Below are 23,259 nucleotides of genomic sequence, written 5' to 3'. Positions count from 1 at the left end.
ACCTCTCACCTTAGGCCCACACCCTCTAATTCTTGATATTCCCCTACCCTGAAAAAAAGACTGTGCATCAACCCTCATGAAGTTATGCCCCTCTATATGATTACCCCCCAGCTTCCTGCACTCCGTAAGTGTTCATTGTCAAGAGTCAAGAGATTTTTAATGTCATGTGTCCAAGATAGGACGATGAAACTCTTGCTTGCTGCAGCACAACAGAATATGCAAACATAATACAGAACAGGAGATAAAAGTTCAGTGTGTCTATATACCATAGACCATATATACACAATAAATAAACAGATAAAGTGCAATAAGCTGTTACTGTTCAGAATTTGTTTGATGTTGTGTTTAATAGCCTGATGGCTGTGGAGTAGAAGCTGTTCTTGAACCTGGATGTTCCAGATTTCAAGTTCCTGTACCTTCTTCCCGATGGCAATGGAGACATGAGTGTGTGGCCAGGATGGTGTGGGTCTTTGATGATGTTGGCTGCCTTTTTGAGGTAGCGATTGCAATAGATCCCTTCGACAGTGGGGAGGTCAGAGCCGATGATGGACTGGGCAGTGGTCATGACTTTCTGCATTCTTTTCCGCTCCTGGACGTTCAAGTTGCCGAACCAAGCCACGATTCAACCAGTCCGTATGCTCTCTTCTGTGCACCTGTAGAAGTTCCAGAGAGTCCTCCTTGACAAACTGACTCTCCGTAATCTTCTCAGGAATATTCTCTATATTAAAAAAAAATCAATTCTACTTATTGAAGCTACAATTCATACAATTCGAATATCAAAGGAAAATTATGGAAAGGCGTGAATAATTTCTTCACCAAAATCAATCTTGTGACTGAATAGTTGCTTTGACAACTGTAGAGGATCATAGAGTAGCTGTTTCTTGCTGTAAACTGACAAGCAAAAAAAAAATATTTAAAGAAGGAACTGCAATTGCAAATGCTAGTTTATATTTTAAAAAAGACAAAGTGCTGGAGTAACTCAGCGAGTCAGGCAGCATCTCTGGAGAACAAGGATAAGGTGACGTTTCAGGTCGAGACCCTTCTTCAGCTCTTTGTAATTCATTCAAAGTATTAAGAGGGTTTTTGATCTTGAGCATTATGAAACCATCTCTTAATTTATGTCAAAATATAAATTAAAAAACTAAACATGTGGGAAAGATTTGAAGGGATTATGGGCCAAACGCAGGCAAATGGGACTAGTTTAGATGTGACATGTTGGTCAGCATAGACGAGTTAGGCTGAGGGGCCTGTTTTTATGGTATGGCTCTATATAAATTGTTGGGATATTTATACCAAATAGTTTGAAAAACTCGCACTGCAGCAGGCAAGAATTTGCCAGTATAGTACTTAGGAGTCTTTTTTTGAATGCTAAAATTGGATTAACATTGTTAATTGAGCACTGTATCACAACACAAACCAGTCCTCATAGATATTGATTCTCCTTACTGGTTATGCTAAGTATTTTGGACCTAATACTAACACTATATTGGGAATGTGTTGGACAGAGCTGCAGATGCTGGTTTCAATAGAGCTAGATAGAGCTCTAGGGGCTTGTCGAATCAAGAGATATGGGGAGAAGGCAGGCACCGGTTACTGATTGGGGACGATCAGCCATGATCATGATGAATGGCGGTGCTGGCTCGAAGGGCCGAATGGCCTCCTCCAGCACCTCTTTTCTATGTTTCTAAATCTAAGGTAGACACAAAATGCTGGAGTAACTCCGCGGGACAGGCAGCATCTCTGGATGGGCAACGTTTTGGGTCAAGACCCTTCTTCAAACTGAATTGGAAATGAAAGATTGACCAGATTAATGGACAGGAAACATTTAGAAGGACAGGGGCCAAATTGGAAAAAAAAAGGGCTAGCATAGATGGGTCATCTTGGACAACAATAGACATTAGGTGCAGGAGTAGGCCATTCGGCCCCTCGAGCCAGCACCGTCATTCAATGTGATCATGGCTGATCATCTATCTATCTATCTCACAACTATCTTTAAATCCCCTATCTAGCTCTCTCTTGAAAGTACCCAGAGAACCAGCCTCCACCGCCCTCTGAAGCAGAGAATGCCACAGACTTACCACTCTCTGTGTGAAAATGTTTTTCCTCATCTCTGTTCTCAATGGCCTACCGCTTATTCTTAAACTGTGGCCCCTGGTTCTAGACTCCCCCAACATTGGGAACATGTTACCGGCCTCTAGCGTGTCCAAACCCTTAATAATCTTATATGTTTCAAGAAGATTCCCTCTCATCCTTCTAATTTCCACAGTATACAAGCCCAGCCGCTCCAGTCTCTCAGCATATGGCAGTCCCGCCAACCCGGGAATTAACCAGGTGAACCTACGCTGCACTCCCTCAATAACAAGAACGTCCTTCCTCAAATTGGGAGACCAAACCGCACACAATACTCCAGGTGTGGTCTCACTAGGGGCCTGTACAACTGCAGAAGGATGGACAGGTCAACATGGACAGGTCAGGCCGAAGGGCCTGTTTCCGTGCTATATGACTGACTTCTTGGAAGAGCAACTAGAAACACTTTTCCTTTGACATAACATCGGGCATGAATCCAATCTTTAATCAAATGGGTTTACAAAGAGCTTCGAGAGATTATGGGGTACTTAAACTATTTGTAAACCTCACGACATGTAATGGCCCAGTGACCTTCGTACACCACTTTCCACATTGTTAAATTATTAAGTGTTGGCAGAGAGTATAAACCCACACCAAAACACAATCATACACTCAACTCTCTTCCAAGGTTTAGAGTTCTAATCAGGCAATGGAAGCATTTTATTGTCTGGCTGGAATCCAAATTGCAGCCACGAGTGTAAGATTGCAGATTATTCTTACTGGAAGCTCTGGAAAATAGGTTCTTGGAAAAATGACAATGTTCCTGCATTATGCCTGTTATGCCGTGGAATACTGTACGGTCCAAGTGAATTGAAAGCAAGAATGTCTTCTACAGGTGCACAGTAGAGAGCACACTGACTGATTGCATCGTGGCCTGGTTTGGCAAATCGAAAGCCCAGGAACAAAGGGGATTCCAGAGAGCCAATAGACAATAGGTGCAGGAGTAGGCCATTCGGCCCTTCGAGCCAGCACCGCCATTCAATGTGATCATTGTTGATCATCCCCAATCAATACCCCGTTCCTGCCTTCTCCCCATATCCCCTGACTCCGCTATCTTTAAGAGCTCTCTCTTGAAAGTATCCAGAGAACTGGCCTCCACCGCCCTCTGAGGCAGAGAATTCCACAGACTCTCAACTCTGTGTTTGAAAAAGTTCTCAGTTTTAAATGGCTTATAATGGCCACCTACAACACACAATCCTCCAAAATTTCCACCACCTCCAACGGGATTCCACCACGAGCCACATTTTCCCATCTCCACCCCCCTCCACCCTCCGCAGAGAACATTCCCTCTGCAACTCCCTGGCCAACTCACCCCTCCCCACCTAAACCACCCCCTCCCCACATCCCCAGGTACCTCCCCCTGCAACCGCAGTAGACGCAGCACCGGGTCCCCATACCTCCTCCCTCGATTCTGTCCAGGAACCCCAACAGTCCTTTGAGGCTAGGCAGAGGCTCACCTGCACCTCCTCCAACCCCATCCAAGTAACAATTTCTTTGTCCCGTTGCCGGTACAATACACCCCACCTTTTGCTCATTCATCATCTAATTGATGCAAGTGTGATTACCCTGAGCATACTTCAAAGATTCACATGGTCCAATATTTTTTTGGCTTTGGACTTGACTGGTCAGATGAACTGGGGGAATGATCTCCGAGATCTTCAGTTTCCTCCCACACTCCAAGGACATACAGGTTTTTAGGCTAATTGGCTTGGTGTTAATGTAAAACTTGTCCCTAGTGTGTGTGTGTAGGATAGTTAGTGTGCGGGGAATCGCTGGTCGGTGTGGACTCGGTGGGCCAAGCTCTAAACTCAACTGAACTAAGCTAAACTATGTACCTCTATTTATAGTGCAGAGATGCTGATTTAAAGCAAAGACAGACGAAAAACTGGAGTAACTCAACGGGTCAGGCGGCATCTCTGGAGAAAAGGAATAGGTGACGTTTCGGGGTGAGACCCTTTCTCCGGAGATGCTGTCAGACCCGCTGAGTTACTGCAGCTTCTCCTGCCTATTTCATTTTTCTTGCCTGGTATGTGGATGAACTGAAGCACCACAAGAGGTCAGTATTATTTTACAAATAAGCCCAATTCATGATATTTAAGAGGGAACTGCAGATGCTGGAGAATCGAAGGTTACACAAAAAAGCTGGAGAAACTCAGCGGGTGCAGCAGCATCTATGGAGCGAAGGAAATAGGCAACGTTTCGGGCCGAAACCCTTCGAAGACTGATCAGTCTGAAGAAGGGTTGCGGCCCGAAACGTTGCCTATTTCCTTCGCGCCATAAATGCTGCTGTACCCGCTGATTACCTCCAGCTTTTTTGTGTAGCCCAATTCACGTCCTGGTTCCGCCCAGTCTTGCCCTTGCCAGCATCGTTCCTCTCCTCCCACTGCTACCTCGTGTAGAGTTAGACAGAGGTGTACAAAACAACAGGAATAGTTGCCCCTCGCGGCTTTACAGACATACAGTTCACAGCAACTTCCTGCCCCGAAACACAATGAGCAAACACAGTTAAATTGTCAACCGTGTAGGAAGGAACTGCAGATGCTGGTTTACACCGAAGAGCGACACAAAATGCCGGAGTAACTCAGCGGGACAGGCAGCATCTCTGGATAGAAGGAATGGGTGATGTTTCGGGTTGAGACCCTTCTTCAGACTTGCTGAGTTTGCACGTTCTCCATGTGACCTCGTGGGTTTCCTCCGGGTGCTCCGGTTTCCTCCCACATCCGAGAGACGTGCGGGTTTGTAGGTTAATTGGCCCTCTGTAAATTGCCCCCCTAGTGTGTAGAATGTGAATGTGGGATAACATAGAACTAGTGTGAACGGGTGATTAATGGCCGGCATGGACCCAGTGGGCCGAAGGGCCTATTATCCATGCTGTGTGAGTAGAAACTCAGCAGGTCAGGCAGCATCTATGGAGCGAAATGAATAGGCAATGTTACGGGTCTTTAGGTTAGCAGTTTGTTGTTTTAATCATGGAATGGGAATTCAAAAGTCAGGAGTAAAGATTGTCAGACATTGTCAATTGTCATATGTTGTGATTTATTGTCATGTGTCCCAGATAGAACAATTACATTCTTACTGGCAGCAGCACAACACAATATGTAAACATCGTACACTGTGAACAAACTAATAAACAAGAGAAAAAGTTCACACACAGACACACAGACACAGACACACACACACACACACACACACACACACGCACGCACGCGCACATACTCCACATAAAAAGTAAACAATAAATGACCTGTGGTGATTTACTTTTATTATGTTGAAGAACTGTGACATTTACCAGTGTTTAAGAAAGAACTGCAGATGCTGGAAAAATCGAAGGTGGGCAAAAATGCTGGAGAAACTCAACGGGTGAGGCAGCATCAATGGAGCGAAGGAATAGGTGACGTTTCGGGTCGAGACCCTTCCTTAGACTGAAGAAGGGTCTCGACCCGAAACGTCACCTATTCCTTCGCTCCATAGATACTGCCTCACCCGCTGAGTTTCTCCAGCAATTTTTTCTACCTGTGACGTTTAACGGAGTCACTTAACTGACTGATTCCCACCCTTGGTCACCCATATCTCTAGATCTAAAGAATCAGCATTCACTTTGAACATTGCCTTTAATATCAAGTTTTAAACTACCCGAGCTTCCTTCATTTGTCAGCAGGGGGCTCCAGGACTCAGCTACGGGAAAACCTGGTGAAGTCTTGAGTTCCTGTTAAAATCACAGTGCTTGAGAAGGAACTGCAGATGCTGGAAAATGGAAGGTACACAAAAATGCTGGAGAAACCCAGCGGGTGCAGCAGCATCTATGGAGCGAAGGAAATAGGAATAAAAACACAAAGAAAGTACTTTGTTTAGTTTACTGTCACGTGTACCTGCTGTTGCCTGCTAACCGATCAGCATAAGCCTGCAATTTCCAACCTCAACCTGAAGAAGGAATACAGTAGTTTATTACTGCCCGATCGCTGCCTCCTGCTTAGGGGCCGTTAGGGATAGCTTATAAAGACCACTCCCTGCACGTCTCACATCCTTTTAATATGTAATAAATAGGAACTGCAGATGCTGGTTTATATCAAAGATCGACATAAAGTACTGGAGTAACTCAGTGGGTCAGGCAGCATCTGTGGAGAACATGCTTAGGTGACGTTTCACAGAGAGCCGGAGTAACTTAGCGGTTTGTTTAAGAAGGAATTGCAGATGCTGGAAAATTGAAGGTAGACAAAAATGCTAGAGAAACCCAGCGGGTGCAGCAGCATCTATGGAGCGAAGGAAATAGGCAACGTTTCGGGCCGAAACGTTGCCTATTTCCTAATTCAACGGATTAGCGGGTGCAGTCTTAAGAAGGGTCCTGACCCAAAAAGTCGTGATCCGTGTTCTCCACAGATGCTGCCTCACCCGCTGAGCTACTCCAGCACTTTGTGAAACGTCACCTATCCATGTTCTCCACAGATGCTGCCTGGCCCGCTGAGTTACTCCAGCATTTTATGTCCATCCCTTTAATATTTGGTAGTTGATTAGTCAAAAAAATAATTCAATGATCTTATTTGTCTTATTGCTGTATTATTTTTCTTTAAGAAGAGATGACTAGTAATGACTGTCCTATAAGGGCATCTGGTTTGTTGCTGCCAGGGGTGGTGGTGGAGGCAGATACCATCATGGTGTTTAAGAAGCTTTTAGACAGGCACGTGGATATGCAGGGAATGGAGGGATACGGATCACGTGCAGGCAGAGCAGATTAGTTTGACTTGGAAGACAGGCACAAAAAGCTGTAGTAACTCAGCGGGTCAGGCAGCATCACTGGAGAAAAGGAATGGGTGACGTTTCAGGTCGAAACCCTTCTTCAGACTGACAGAGTCAGGGGAATTGCTATTGAGGGAGTGCAGCGTAGGTTCACAAGGTTAATTCCCGGGATGGCGGGACTGTCGTATGCTGAGAGAATGGAGCGGCTGGGCTTGTATAACCATATAACCATATAACAATTACAGCATGGAAACAGGCCATCTCGGCCCTACAAGTCCGTGCCGAACAACTTTTTTCTCTTAGTCCCACCTGCCTGCACTCATACCATAACCCTCCATTCCCTTCTCATCCATATACTATCCAATTTATTTTTAAATGATACCAACGAACCTGCCGCCACCACTTTCACTGGAAGCTCATTCCACACTGCTACCACTCTCTGAGTAAAGAAGTTCCCCCTCATGTTACCCCTAAACTTCTGTCCCTTAATTCTGAAGTCATGTCCTCTTGTTTGAATCTTCCCTATTCTCAAAGGGAAAAGCTGATCCACATCAACACTGTCTATCCCTCTCATCATTTTAAAGACCTCTATCAGGTCCCCCCTTAACTTTCTGCGCTCCAGAAAATAAAGACCTAACTTATTCAACCTTTCTCTGTAACTTAGTTGTTGAAACCCAGGCAACATTCTAGTAAATCTCCTCTGTACTCTCTCTATTCTGTTGACATCCTTCCTATAATTGGGCGACCAAAATTGTACACCACACTCCAGATTTGGTCTCACCAATACCTTGTACAATTTTAACATTACATCCCAGCTTCTATACTCAATGCTCTGATTTATAAAGGCTAGCATACCAAAAGCTTTCTTTACCACCCTATCTATATGAGATTCCACCTTCAAGGAACTATGCACGGTTATTCCCAGATCCCTCTGTTCAACTGTACTCTTCAATTCCCTACCATTTACCATGTACGTCCTATTTTGATTTGTCCTGCCAAGGTGTAGCACCTCACATTTATCAGCATTAAACTCCATCTGCCATCTTTCAGCCCATTCTTCCAAATGGCCTAAATCACTCTGTAGACTTTGGAAATCCTCTTCATTATCCACAACACCCCCTATCTTGGTATCATCTGCATACTTACTAATCCAATTTACCACATCTTCATCCAGATCATTGATGTACATGACAAACAACAAAGGACCCAACACCGATCCCTGAGGCACCCCACTAGTCACCTGCCTCCAACCCGACAAACAGCCATCCACCATTACCCTCTGGCTTCTCCCATTCAGCCACTGTTGAATCCATCTTGCTACTCCTGCATTTATACCCAACAGTTGAACCTTCTTAACCAAGCTTCCATGAGATATACTCTGAAATTTAGGATGAGAGGTGATCTTATTGAAACATATAAGATTTTTAATGGTTTGGACACGCTAGAGGCAGGAAACATGTTCCCGATGTTGGGGGAGTCCAGAACCAGGGGCCACAGTTTAAGAATAAGAGGTAAGCCATTTAGAACGGAGATGAGGAAACACTTTTTCACACAGAGTTGTGAGTCTGGAATTCTCTGCCTCAGAGGGCAGTGGAGGCCGGTTCTCTGGATACTTTCAAGAGAGAGCTAGATAGGGCTCTTAAAGACAGCGGAGTCAAGGGATATGGGGGGAAGGCAGGAACAGGGTACTAATTGTGGATGATCAGCCATGATCACCTTGAATGGCAGTGCTGGTTCGAAGGGCCAAATGGCCTACTGCATCTATTGTCTATTGAAAGGGAAACTAGAGATAGGAAAAGATACAGAACAAATCAGAGCCAGTATTGATGACCAAGGAAAGATGGAGCCTAGTGTATGTAGGGGGTCCACATGTATGTAGGACCACACATTCTTCTCTATGGATTGTCACCTTGTCGTGGCGGAGAAGCTCGCATGGACCTGAGATCCTGAGAGCGATGCCGTCTGGAGCTATGCTCCTGGTAGGGCCACTCATGGTGGTAAGGTCAAGGGGGAGATCTCTGACAAAGAGCAATCCAACCCAGACCTCAATGGTGGAACTGGCGGAGGACGATGACTGACCTTAGTGGAGCGTCACAACGGCTGGGAAGGCGGATGACTTCCAGAAGGCTTTCGACAAGATCCCACATAAGAGATTAGTATACAAACTTAACGCACACGGTATTGGGGGTTCAGTATTGATGTGGATAGAGAACTGGCTGGCAGACAGGAAGCAAAGAGTAGGAGTAAACGGGTCCTTTTCAGAATGGCAGGCAGTGACTAGTGGGGTACCGCAAGGCTTAGTGCTGGGACCCCAGCTATTTACAATATATATTAATGATCTGGATGTGGGAATTGAATGCAGCATCTCCAAGTTTGTGGATGACACGAAGCTGGGGGCAGTGTTAGCTGTGAGGAGGATGCTAGGAGGCTGCAAGGTGACTTGGATAGGCTGGGTGAGTGGGAAAATGCATGGCAGATGCAGTATAATGTGGATAAATGTGAGGTTATCCACTTTTTTGTGCAAAAACAGGAAAGTAGACTATTATCTGAATGGTGGCCGATTAGGAAAAGGGGAGATGCAATGAGACCTGGGTGTCATGGTACACCAGTCATTGAAAGTAGGAATGCAGGTGCAGCAGGCAGTGAAGAAAGCAAATGGTATGTTAGCATTCATAGCAAAAGTATTTGAGTATAAGAGCAGGGAGGTTCTACTGCAGTTGTACAGGGTCTTGGTGAGACCACACCTGGAGTATTGCGTACAGTTTTGGTCTCCCAATCTGAGGAAAGACATTCTTGCCATAGAGGGAGTACCAAGAAGGTTCACCAAACTGATTCCTGGGATGGCAGGACTTTCATATGAAGAAAGACTGGATAGACTCGGCTTGTACACGCTAGAATTCAGAAGATTGAGGGGGATCTTATTGAAACTTACAAAATTCTTAAGGGGTTGGACAGGCTAGATGCAGGAAGATTATTCCCGATGTTGGGGAAGTCCAGAACTAGGGGTCACAGTTTAAGGATAAGAGGGAAGTCTTTTAGGACCGAGATGAGAAAATCATTTTTTACACAGAGTGTGGCAGTTGAGGCCAGTTCATTGGCTATATTTAAGGGGGAGTTAGATGTGGCCCTTGTGGCTAAAGGGATCAGGGGGTATGGAGAGAAGGCAGGGGTGGGATACTGAGTTGGATGATCAGCCATGATCATATCGAATGGCGGTGCAGGCTCGAAGGGCCAAATGGCCTACTCCTGCACCTATTTTCTGTTTCTATGAGGGCTGCAGCAGAAAAGGGTCTCTGGTCGTCTTGGACTCCATGCCACTGGATCCTGACCCAGATCTGTCAAGGACCGTGGGGTGGCTGTCTGTGGACCAGTCCCCCCACGTTAAACAAAGTCAATCACAGGCGTCCTCCATGAGAGGACAGTCATACTTGTTTCGAGTGACCGCCGATGATGATGGGTTGCAGGCAGGCAGAGATTAGTTTCACCTGGCAACATTGTGGGCCGAAGGGCCTGTTCTATCTTGTGAGCCTGAATGTTATGAGTGGTCATTGTTTTCCTTTGCAAAGCTCCACGCATTGAAATTGCAACAAGCGCAGTAATGAAGGGTATTGTCGCAGGGAATGCATGTGGGTGTGTGAGGCAGCAGATGGTAGCAGATGCAGGCATTAACCGACATAACAGACAACCCAACCTCCACAGCACGCTCCCGTCTTGTTTACCGTGGCATATTTGCATCTCATTACATTAACGTCTTATAAAACACTTGCTGAAAGCTTCCAACATATACTGTGGACACAATGCTCCTGGATTATTACTGTGCACACATACACACACATGCACACACACACACTCGCACACACACACACACACACACGCACACACACACACTCGCACACACACACACACACACGCACACACATCGCACACACACACACTTGCACACACTCACACACACATGCGCATACACACTCGCACACACTCGCACACGCACACTTGCACACACACACTCACACACATGCATACACACACACTCGCACACACACACACACTTGCACACACACTCACACGCGCACACACACATGCACTCACACACACATTCACACACACTCGCACACACACACACACACACACACACACACACACACACACACACACACGCACTCACACACACACGCACGCACGCACGCACACACACACACACACGCACACACACACACACACACACTCGCACACACACACACACACACACACACACACACTCGCACACACACACACACTTGCACACACACACACACACATGCACATACACACTCGCACACACGTCCCGCACACACGCACTCACACACACTTGCACACACACACTCACACACACACACATGCACACACACTCGCACACACACACACACTTGCACACACACTCACACGCGCACACACACATGCACTCACACACACATTCACACACACTCGCACACACACACACACTCCTACACACACCCGTACACACACACACTCGCACTCACGCACGCACATTCACGCACTCAGTCACATGCGCACACATTCACACACACACACATGCACACACTCACACACACATATACACACATGCACACGTACTCATACACTCGCACAAAAACACATGCACATGTACTCTCTCTCACACACATACACAAAGACACACACGCACACTCTCACACACACACACTCACACACAAACACACACGCACACACTCTCACTCGCACACACACACACAAACATATGCACGCACACACTCTCTCACAAACACCCACATGAACACACACACATGCACGCACACACTGTCACAAACACACACCCAGCCTGTCTCCATGTAGACATTGACCTCACGCGTTGACCCCTCTTGTGCCGCTCCCACTGTATCCTCGTTAGTGTACAAGGGACGGCCCATCACACGAGGTGGACACCTGGCTACGTTATAGAGAGAGAGAGAGAGAGGTTGCTGACATGACTGGCGATAACACGAGCAATACTGAACACATGGACACCAAGACTGGATTCAGAGGTGTGTACGGTTTTTGTTTTCCAAGTATTTTTAAATCCAGAATGAGATTATTTTTGAAATAAGAAGTTTAAAAAATACATAAATTGGTGTGAAAGGGTATTATTTTATTGGGCGGTGTGACAAGGGATGTTTGTGGGTTTGGAGTGTGAGATTTTGCAAGCACAGACAGTGAACCAAGAACTGCATGAAATTGCTGAGTTAGCATTAAAATGTCTGAAGGGCAAAAAACGTCACCTGTCTGAAGGGCAAAAAAAGTCACCTATCCATGTTCTCCACAGATGCTGCCTGACCCGCTGAGTTACTCCAGCACTCTGTGAAATGTCACCTATCTGTGTTCTCCACAGATGCTGCATGGCCCTAGTTACCTCAGCACTTTGTGTCTTTTTTTTTAAACTGGCATCTGTAGTTCCTTGTGTCTAAAATGTTGTTCTTCTGCACAGGACAACATCTGAACCAGAACTCCCTCCCCGATTACGGCACAAAGCATTAGACATCCGGATACAGGAAGTAAATGTCAGTCATGCACTCCTCCCCCTGTAGAACATAGAGCACCATTAAATGGTCACACACACACACACACACACACACACACACACACACACACACACACACACACACACACACACACACACACACACACACACACACACACACACACACGCACACACACACACACACACACACACACACACACACACACACACACACACACACACACACACACACACACACACACACACACACACACACACACACACACACACACACACACACACACACACACACACACACACACAACACACACACACACACACACACACACACACTCACACACACACACACACACAGACACACTCACACTCAGACACACACACACTCACACACACATACACTCACACACACACTCACAGACACACACACATACTCACACACACATAGATACACGCACACTCACACACACACACTCACACATGCACAGACACACACTCACACACTCAGACACGCACGCACACATACACTCACACACACACACTCACAGACACATAGGCACACACACACACACACTCACAGACACACTCACACACACACTCACACACACACTCACTCACACACACACTCACTCTCACACACACTCACACACACACACTCTCTCAGACACAGACTGACAGACACACACCCAGGCCGTCTCCATGGCAACATTGACCTCATGCAGCCCCATGCAGTGCGGGCTCATTGCCATGGAGACTATCCGTGACATCAATGGTGGAATCTGTTTCCATGGCAGTGTGCCCGACAGTGAGCAGTGACCCGCACCAACACGCAACATGCCTGTAACCGCGTGTGCAAGCTGTACCACACCAGCAGTGTCAAATCCACACACACACAAGCACACGCACGATGTATTGCACGGTTTTATGTTTTGTATACATTTTGTTATTCCGAATAAAATTTACTTTTGAAATATGAAAAAAAAGACTCTAGCAATATTAAATGTACATACAACCAAGAATTCATACCACACCATTAAATGGATAGACACTAAGAATTTATACCACACTTTTGAATGCATTTAGGATGTTTTGTTTTTGCACATTTTTTGTTTAGTATGTATTTTTTTATATTGAATAAAATTTACTTTTCAAATATAAGAAGATTATAGTAATATTGAATGTACACACCAATAATTTATACCACACCATTGAATGCGTTAAGAATTGATCACGATTTCTTTGCATGGATTTCCTTTAGTGTATGTGTGTTTATTTTGTGAATAATTTTTAATTATTGAAATATTTTTAAAAAGGACGTTTGCTACATTGAACGACTAGACACTAACAATGTTTAGCGTTTTCACAAGGTTCTTGTTTTCTACATATTTTAAATTCTGACTACACATTTTATTTTTAAAAATATTTTAAAATATTTTATTTAGCATTTTATTTTTAATGAAACTAACAATATTGCATTTACAATCACTGAAAATGAGCACGACTTTTGTGTTGTGTATACATATATTTTAAAATTGCGGATAAAGTTAATTTTTTGATGTAAAAATGAACAAAGACACTACCGGCCGCGATACTGAATGCACTTGAGGATGTATTTTAAGAGTTTTTGCAAGTTTTGAAAAAAAAAATCCGATCAAAAAGCTTATTTTTGAAACAATTTAAAAACGGGAACAAAAAAAAACGGGCGCCGGATGATTAAATTAGAATCTGCTAGATATTTGGCATGGAAAAACAAACCTTTATTTTCTCTGCACAATGCTCTAGCGTTCGCTTTGCCTGTGAAAGGGTTGCAAATATGTCCTCACAAAGGAGGGTGTCTTTGTAACAAAGGGCTCGAAGTCTGCAGCGGTAGTTTGCACTAGCAGGGGGCGCTTGCAAACCTCTCTGTAAGGCTGGGTGAAGTATTTCCACAGACAGACGCAATGTGTAGGCAGGAACTGCAGATGCTGGTTTAAACCAAAGATCAGACACACAAAAAGCTGGTAGTAACTCAGCGGGACGGGCAGCATCTCTGGAGAGAAGGAATGGGTGACGTTTCGGCTTCTTCAGACTGGTTGGGGATAAAGGAAAGGAGACATAGACGGTGATGTGGAGGGATAAGGAGCAATGAATGAGAGATATGCCAAAAAAGTAACGATGATAAAGGAAACAGGCCTTGTTAGCTGTTTGTTGGGTGAAAACGAGAAGCTGGTGCGACTTGGGTGGGGGAGGGATGGAGAGAGAGGGGGAATGCCGGGGTTACTGGAAGTTAGAGGAATCAATATTCATACCACTGGTAGATACAGAATGCTGGAGAAACTCAGCGGGTGAGGCAGCGTCTATGGAGATAAGGAAGAGGCGACGGCTGTGATGACTGGAAGTGCTGCATTGTTTCACATGCTGGTTTGTGAACGATTGCTGGCTGCCTGACGGGAAATAGAAGCACGTCTCTAGAGGGGGGTGCATGGATTTCCATGGAGACAGGAGGAACTGCAGATGCTGGAATCTGAAGCACAACAACAAAGTGCTGGAGGAAGACACAACATGCTGGAGTAACTAGAGTATTATTTGTGAAGGGAGGAACTGGGGATGGCGGTTTACACCAAAGACAGACACTGGAGTAACTCAGCTGGAGTATGCTGGAGTAACTCAGCGGGTCAGGCAGCATCTCTGGTGAGAAGAGTCCCAACCTGAAACATCGCCTATCTTTTCCTTCCAACAGATACTGCCTGAACAGCTGCGATCCTCCAGCACTTTGTGATTGTATTTTTCATATATACAAATATTTTAAACATTATTTTTGTTTGTATTGCAAAACAAAAAATATATTTCATGTATTTATTTATATATATATTTATTAAAATATATATTATCCTAAAAATATATACATTTTATTTAAACAAATATGTACAAAATATTTATATACACAAAAAACCCCACAAAAAAAACAGAACTCTTAATACATTACATGCGTCAAGCAAGCAAGAATCTCATTGTCCTATCTATCTGGGACACATGACAATAAATAAACTCTCTTGACTTGGCTTGGCTTGGCTTGATATACATTAAGAATTGTTGGAGTTACACCCAGCCTGTGTTGGCTACATTTAGTCTACAATCATGGCCGTGCAGCGAGTCATTGTTGCAGAGAGAGAGAAATGTTAAGGCAGATTAATGTGGCGCAGTTGGGTCCCGCCTTCCCGTCTGTGCATCGGGTAATGGCTGCGTGTGTGTGTGTGTGTGTGTGTGTGTGTGTGTGTTTTGGTCAGCAGAGACCCAGATCTGTCACAAAATGTTGCAGCAACTCAACGGGACAGGCAGCATCGCTGGAGAGAAGGAATGGGTGACTTTTTTGGGGTCGAGACCCTTCTTCAGAAGAATTCTCCAGAGATGCCGCCTGTCCCGCTGAGTTACTCCAGCATTTATCGTCTACCTTCAGTTTAAACCAGCATCTGCAGCCCCTTCCTGCACAGATCTGCCACGCTCGCCCAGAAAACCCTGTCGATTATTATTTTTTGTTTTTTGTTGGATTCAATGTATTCATTGTCCTTTGTTCGAGGCCCATGATGTAATTTCGCCGTGAAGTGGGTACCACCTCAAGGAATAACGTTTGCGGTGTGTTGCAGTTCTTGTTTCAGCCTGGCTGGGGCTATGTAAAAGGGTCTCGATCCGAAACCCATTCCTTCTCTCCAGAGATTCCGCCTGTCCTGCTGAGTTACTCCATCACTTTGTGTCCAGCCAGGGTTTAACAGGCCGTATCAACAGTGATTCTTATTCATCCTTTATCAATCTTCATAATAATCCTTTTAAAATGGATCTCGGTGCAAAGGGGATGTGTGTGTGTGTGGGGTTGTGTGTGTGTGTGTGTGTGTGGGGGGGTGTGTGTGGGTGTGTGTGTGTGTGTGTGTGTGGGGGTGTGTGTGTGTGTGTGTGGGGTGGGGGAGGGTGTGTGTGGGGGGGTGTGTGTGTGTGGGGGTGTGTGGATGGTGTGGGTGTGTGGGGGGGTTGGTGTGTGTGTGTGGGTGTGTGATGTGGGTGTGGGGTGTTTGTGTGTTTGTGTGGGTGTGTGGGGGGGTGTGGGTGTGTGTGTGGGTGTGGGTGTGTGTGGGTGTGTGTGTGTGTGTGTGTGTGTGTGTGTGTGTGTGTGTGTGTGTGGGTGTGTGTGTGGTGTGTGTGTGGGGGGGGGTGGGTGTGTGTGTGGTGTGTGTGTGTGTGGTGTGTGTGTGGGGTGTGTGTGTGTGGGGGGGTGTGTGTGGGGATCGGTCTGTGTGTGTGTGTGTGAGTCTGTGTGTGTGTGTGTATCAGTGTGTGTGTGTGTGTGTGGGGGGGGGTGGGAGTGTGTGTGTAGTGTGTGTGTGTGTTTTGTGTGTGTGGTGTGTGAGTGTGTGTGTGTGTGGATGTGTGTGTGTGGGGTGTGTGTGTGTGAGGAGGGGTGGGTGTGTGTGTATGTAGGGTGTGTGTGTGTGTGTGGGGGTTATGTGGTGGGTGTGTGTGTGGTGTGTGTGGTGTGTGTGGGGGGTGTGTGTGTGTGGGGGGGGGGGGGGATGTGTTGTAGGGTGTGTGTGTGGGGGGGGGGGGGATGTGTGGGGGGTGTGTGGGTGTGGGTGTGTGTGGGGAGGAAGGTGTATGTGGGGGGTGTATGTGTGGGTGACTGTATGTGGAGCAGGGCCGATGCTGCCGCCGCGGATCTACACTCTGTTGTGGACCTGCCGCGCCTTGTCCTCAACTCTCTCCGGGGCGCGGTGTCGGGGTGTAGTGTACTGGGTGGGTGTGTGTCTGTGTGCTCGTGTTACTGGTTTACGGGTGCCGGTTAGTGCAGTCCCCGCTCCCGGTGCCCGCTGGTCTCCCGGTGCATCGTGCCCCCTCTACCCCGCCATGCCCGCTGACAGCTGCAGCAGAACCTTCTAGAAGGTTGCACCCATGTGGTTGCATTTCGTATGTGTACATATTTTAGCTGAGGACCCCGCAGCCCCGCTGTGTGTATGTGTGTGTGTGAGAGAGAGAGAGTGAGTATCTGGGTGTGTGTCTGTCAGTTTGTGTGGGTGTTTGTGTGAGTGTGTGTGTGTCTGTGTGAGCGAGTGAGTGTGTGAGTGAGTGTGAGTTTGTGTGTGTGTGTGAATGAGTGTGTGTGTGAGTCAGTTTGTGTGGGTGTTTCTATGTGTGTGTGGGTGTGTGCACCATAATGTGGGTGTCAGTTTGTGTGTGTGTGTGGGTGAGTGTGTGTCCATGATGTGAGTGTGTGTGTGAGTGTTTAGGTGTGTGTGAGTGAGCATGGGTGAGTGTATGTGAGTGTGGGTGTGTGCTTGGGTGTGTATGTGTGTGTTTGGGTGTGTGTGTGTGTGTGTGTGGGTGTGTGTGTGTGTGTGTGTGTGTGTGTGTGTGTGTGTTGTGTGTGTGTGTGTGTGTGTGTGTGTGTGTGTGTGTGTGTGTGTGTGTGTTTGGGTGTGTGAGTGTGTGTGTGTTTGGGTGTGTGTGAGTGAGCATCGGTGTGAGTGTGTGGGTGTGTGGGTGTGTGTGAGTGAGCATCGGTGTGAGTGTGTGCACCGTGCTGTCTAGCTCTTCTTTAAAGCAACCAGCGAGGAACCACAACGCTGCCGTTGTACTCTCTCTTGCTCGAGTATCTTTGGTTGTACCCGGGCTCCCGACCCCAGCTTGTAGCAAGAGTACAAGAGCTTGTAAACGCAACGTGGGTGAATGTCAGTGAATGTTTCAAGCCGCCCCTCCCGTGTGGAGACAGCAAGCTGATACACTCCAGAAACACGCTACGTCTTGACATTTGCCCGCTTACTTTTATTTGTACTATAAATGTAATACTTATATTTTTAACATGCGTACGATTTGACATTTTGGCAAGAGTGTTTTATTATCACGTGTCCCAGATAAAACAATTACATTCTTACTCGCAGCAGCTCAACAGGATATGTAAACATGGTGCCCTGTAAATAAACGCGAGAGAACAAGGTCAGTGTGCATATATTTACATAGACATATCCAAATAATAGCTTCATATACTTCTATTGAAGTATAAATATTTTTAATCGATCACTGCATTAATGTAAACACACACACACACACACATATTTGTAAATGCAACGATCGATTAAAACTAAGTTATTTTTTTAAATAAAAGTATATGAAGCTGTCATTCGGCAGCGGCGGAAACTGATTTTGAATTCCTCTTGCAAACGCACACTCACTTACAATCAATAATGCAAAAAGCTTCCGGTTATTACATGTCTTATGGAAACACATTGCAGCCGGCAGCCCGCGCCATTAAAGGCAGCACCGAGGTAACAGAATCAGCTCAAGCCATCGACCAACGCAACCGAGATGAAGGCGACCGCTTGGAATTCACGACCAATCTAGAGATAACACTAAAGATATCCATTACTCGCGTTAAAACCTTTCCAATGTAACATCTCCTAGTGCTTGAATGAACAAACAAGGGCAAGTGCAGCGGTGATTTTATATTCACAAACCCATTCACGGAAATACGTTTACAAGTGTGCATGAATACATTTGACTTCTCCCCCCCCCTCATCTTTAGCCTCGACAAAATCAATCGTGGGAGATGGCAGAGGATTTGCAGTAAAATACTAGTCTCAATCTAGATTTATGGAGAGATTGGATTTCAGCCCACAATCATTGTCAGCTGAGCTGAGATTGGCGTCTATCCATCACTTGTCAAGAACATTTTGGGATGTACTGGAAGCACGAAATAAGATCATTCCCCAGTGTGTCTGATTAACAGTTATCTGAGCATTCCTCCTTCTCCCCGCTCCCGTCCGGCAGAAGGTACAGAAGCTTGAAAGCGCGCACCACCAGACTCAGGAACAGCTTCTTCCCCTCTGTTATCAGGCTTCTGAACGGTCCTTCCATAAGCTAGGGTACTGTCCGATTCACCTCTACCCCATTGCGGACATTGGACTTTGTCTCTGGAACTGATGCGCTATAATACTGAGAACTATATTCTGCACTCTGTATCTTCCCCTTTGCTCTACCTGTTGGACTGGAGTTTGACTTGATTGTGTTTATGTATAATATGTGAAGATATACAGTTTGAGAAAGGACATTCTTGCTATTGAGGGAGCGCAGCGTAGGTTTACAAGGTTAATTCCAGGGATGGCGGGACTGGCATATGCTGAGAGAATGGAGCAGCTGGGCTTGTACACTCTGGAGTTTAGAAGGATGAGAGGGCATCTTATTGAAACATATAAGTTTATTAAGGGTTTGGACACGCTAGAGGCAGGAAACATGTTCCCGGTGTTGGGGGAGTCCAGAACCAGGGGCCACTGTTTAAGAATAAGGGGTAGGTCATTTAGAACGGAGATGAGGAAACACTTTTTTACACAGAGTTGTGAGTGTGGAATTCCCTGCCTCAGAGGGCGGTGGAGGCCGGTTCTCTGGATACTTTCAAGAGAGAGCTAGATAAGGCTCTTAAACATAGCGGAGTCAGGGGATATGGGGAGAAGGCAGGAACGGGATACTGATTGTGGATGATCAGCGCCCATGATCACATTGAATGGCGGTGCTGGCTCGAAGGGCAGAATGGCCTCCTCCTGCACCTATTGTCTAATATTGTGCATGTAGATGCCCAGACCATCACATAAACCGACCTCCCTTCCATTGATGATCTATCCCTCACGCTACCTCAGCAAAGCCACCAGCATCATTAGCATAATGCTAAACCCTTTAACTCTAACGCCCCCTCCCATTCCCACACTGATTTCTCTGTCCTGGGCCTCCTCCATTGTCAGAGTGAGGCCCAACTCAAATTGGAGAAACAGCACCTCATATTTCACTGACATATCATTCTCGGTCACTTCATGCAAGCTGGCAATAAAAGACATCAAGCATCGCAGTAAACCTAGTCACAAGCACATTAGAGTCATACGTGTGAAAACAGGCCCTTCGGCCCAACTTGACCATTCCAACCAAGATGCCCCATCTACACTAGGCCCACACCGCATTTGGCCCATATCCCTTTGAATTTTACCTATCCATGTACCTGTCCAAGTGTCTATTATATGTTGTTACAGCATCAGCCTCAACCACTTCCTCGAGCAGTTCGGTTCATACATCCAACACCCTCTATGTTCCTCTAACTGTTTCCTAGGTGGAATCTAAAGAGTGACACAGTGGTGCAGCGGTAGAATTGCTGCCTTACAGACCCGGGTTCGATCCTGACAAAGGGTGCTGTCTGTATGGAGTTTGCATGTTTTCCCTGTGACGGAGTGGGTTTTCTCTGGGTGCACTGGTTTCTTCCCATATCCCAAAGACGTGCAGGTTTGTAGGTTGATTGGCCTTGGTAAAAATTGTAAATTGCCCCTAGTGTGCAGATTGTGCGAGAGTGCGGGAATCGCTGGTCGGCGTGGACTCGGTGTCCAAAGGGCCTGTTTCCACACTTTACCTCTTGGTTCTTGGTTTCTTGGTCCTCCAAAATATTCCAAATGGAATTTAAACTGGAGGTGGTGAAGGGAGGGCTTAAGCCAGAAAGGATTATTGAGAAGAAAGAGCTACTTTAAATTTAGTTGCATCTGGTTGGGTAACTATAGTAGGGTGGAGATTATTCTATGCTTTAATTGTGCGGGGGAAGAACGAATTGCTGTACACATCTGTCTTTGTAGCTGGGATCACAAATTGGATCGAATGCCCTCGTCTGCTCCTAATTGGTTTGGGTTTGGTGTAGGTCTTGTAATCTATGTCGAGCTGACCATTTAACATTTTGTAAAAACAGGTCAAACGGTGAGCTTCACGTCTGTCTTGGAGAGGGTTCCACCCCAGAGAATTCAGAAGTTTGGTGACACTCGCTTCTCTCTCATAGGTGTTAGTAACAAATCGAGCTGCCTGTCTTTGGACACGTTCGATGGATGAAATGTTTTTATTTGTGTATGGGTCCCATGCTGCGACTGCGTAGTCCAAATGAGGTCTAACGAGGGTGAAGTATAGCTTCTCCTTGACAGAAGTTGAACAATGATGAAAGTTGCGCCTCAGAAAGTTTAGGACACCTGTTGCTTTCACCTCGAAAGTTTAAAGTCTATAGTTTTATGTTGATACATAAATGTGCAATACCATTAAATCCATTGTGATCTTTGTCTTTTTTAAGTATTAAAAACATTTGACTCAGAAGCACAGCCTAACTAAATACTTAAAGGAGTTATGAATCTGGTATGGAGGGGGGTAATTTTTAGTTTAGTTTAGTTTAGTTCAAAGATACAGCACGGAAACAGGCCTTTCGGCCCTCCAAGTCCACACCGACAAGCGATCCCCGCACACTAACACTATCCTACACACACTAGGAACAATTTATACCAAACCAATTAGCCTGCAAACCCACATGTCTTTGGAGTGCGGGAGAAAACTGAAAATCTCGGAGAAAACCCACGCAGGTCACGGGGAGAACGTACAGACTCCGTAGAGACAGCACCCGTAGCCAGGATAGAACCCGGGTTTCTGGCGCTGTAAGGGCTGTGAGGCAGCAACTCTACCGCTGCGCCACGTGTTGCCCCATTTTAGTCCAGCATATATGTGGCAAACCGACAGAGCTGGGGCGACAATTCTAGACTTGCGCAGGCAATCATTCCTGACAGGCTGTTACAGTCGTGTCCCATTATATATCCTCACAGGCTAAAACAAATTGATGTTCGGATTTGCTGAGGATCTATCGCCCATGACATTTAACTGGGAAGACATTTGGTAGTGATAGGCAGTCGATAGATTAGTGCGGGTGTCGGGGGTTTATGGGGAGAAGGCAGGAGAATGGAGGGAGAGATAGATCCGCCATGAGTGAATGGCGGAGTAGACTTGATGGGCCGAATGGTCTAATTGTGCTGCTGAAACTTATGAAGTTATTAGTATTTATAATGTTGCAAGTCTTTTCACAGACAGGCCCCTGGGCATTTACTGTAAAACACTTCCTTATTGTAAATTTACCAGAAAAGGCTGATTGAATCAAATAGAGGCAATGGATGTGGCTTTAAAATGTATTTACAAAATCAGGTTATCACTAGGTCAGGTTATCGCATCTGAATCGTTTTTTATGCAGTTCCAAGTAATAGTTTAGATTTCACTTTTTCTACTTTTAGAGAAACAGCGCGGAAACAGGCCCTTCGGCCCCTGCAGATCTGCTCCAACCAGCGATCACCCCATACCCTGACACTATCCTACACACACGAGGGGCAATTTACAATTCTTTACTGAAGCCAGGGGGTGAAGGAAAGAGTGTTCACGTCGCGGCCCTGTTTCCTCCAATCTCTCCACCACTATGTACAAGAAGCACAAGTAACGACAAGACAGGCACCATTGTATGCAGATGCCGAGACGTGTGTCCAGCTTTGGCTGAACAACTTCTAATCTAGTGCGTGGACTCGAGGAGAAGAAGAAGACTGAGGCCAGTTAGACTACAAATCAGCACGCCTTTGGAGTGTGCGAGGAAACCGGAGCACCCTGAGAAAACCCACGCAGATCACAGGGAGAACGTACAAACTCCGTACAGACAGCACCCGTAGACAGGATCGAACCCGGGTCTCACCGGGATTATATTCAGTTCCAAAATGTGTGCCTTCTTGGTCAAAAACTTGCCCCAAATGAATAAAACATTGACGTCAAACTCTGCATGAAACCATGGATCATTTTCAGTCTGACTATTTAAAAAAAAAATCATTGCTTTCCTTTTTATCCTGAGCAGGCAGTACATGTACATGGACATGTGTCCTGTACTGACAGCACCCGTAGACAGGATCGATCTCACCGGGATTATATTCAGTTCCAAAATGTGTGCCTTCTTGGTCAAAAACTTGCCCCAAATGAATAAAACATTGACGTCAAACTCTGCATGAAACCATGGATAATTTTCAGTTTGACTATTTAAA

At 45.9% G+C, this 23,259-nt stretch overlaps 1 long non-coding RNA gene across 1 annotated transcript; it reads left to right on the top strand.

The window, feature by feature from the left end:
* The first annotated feature begins 18,235 nt into the window (after positions 1-18,235).
* LOC129703630 (uncharacterized) lies at positions 18,236-23,001 on the top strand. Its single transcript, XR_008724597.1, has 2 exons — positions 18,236-18,349; positions 22,474-23,001. It is a non-coding gene; the product is annotated as an uncharacterized LOC129703630 (long non-coding RNA).
* The last annotated feature ends 258 nt before the right edge of the window (positions 23,002-23,259 follow it).

This window comes from Leucoraja erinacea, chromosome 14, assembly GCF_028641065.1.
Source record: "Leucoraja erinacea ecotype New England chromosome 14, Leri_hhj_1, whole genome shotgun sequence".
NCBI lineage: Eukaryota > Metazoa > Chordata > Chondrichthyes > Rajiformes > Rajidae > Leucoraja > Leucoraja erinaceus.
The sequence above is the reverse complement of the archived record's forward strand: the minus strand, read 5'-3'. Positions and strand labels throughout refer to the sequence as shown.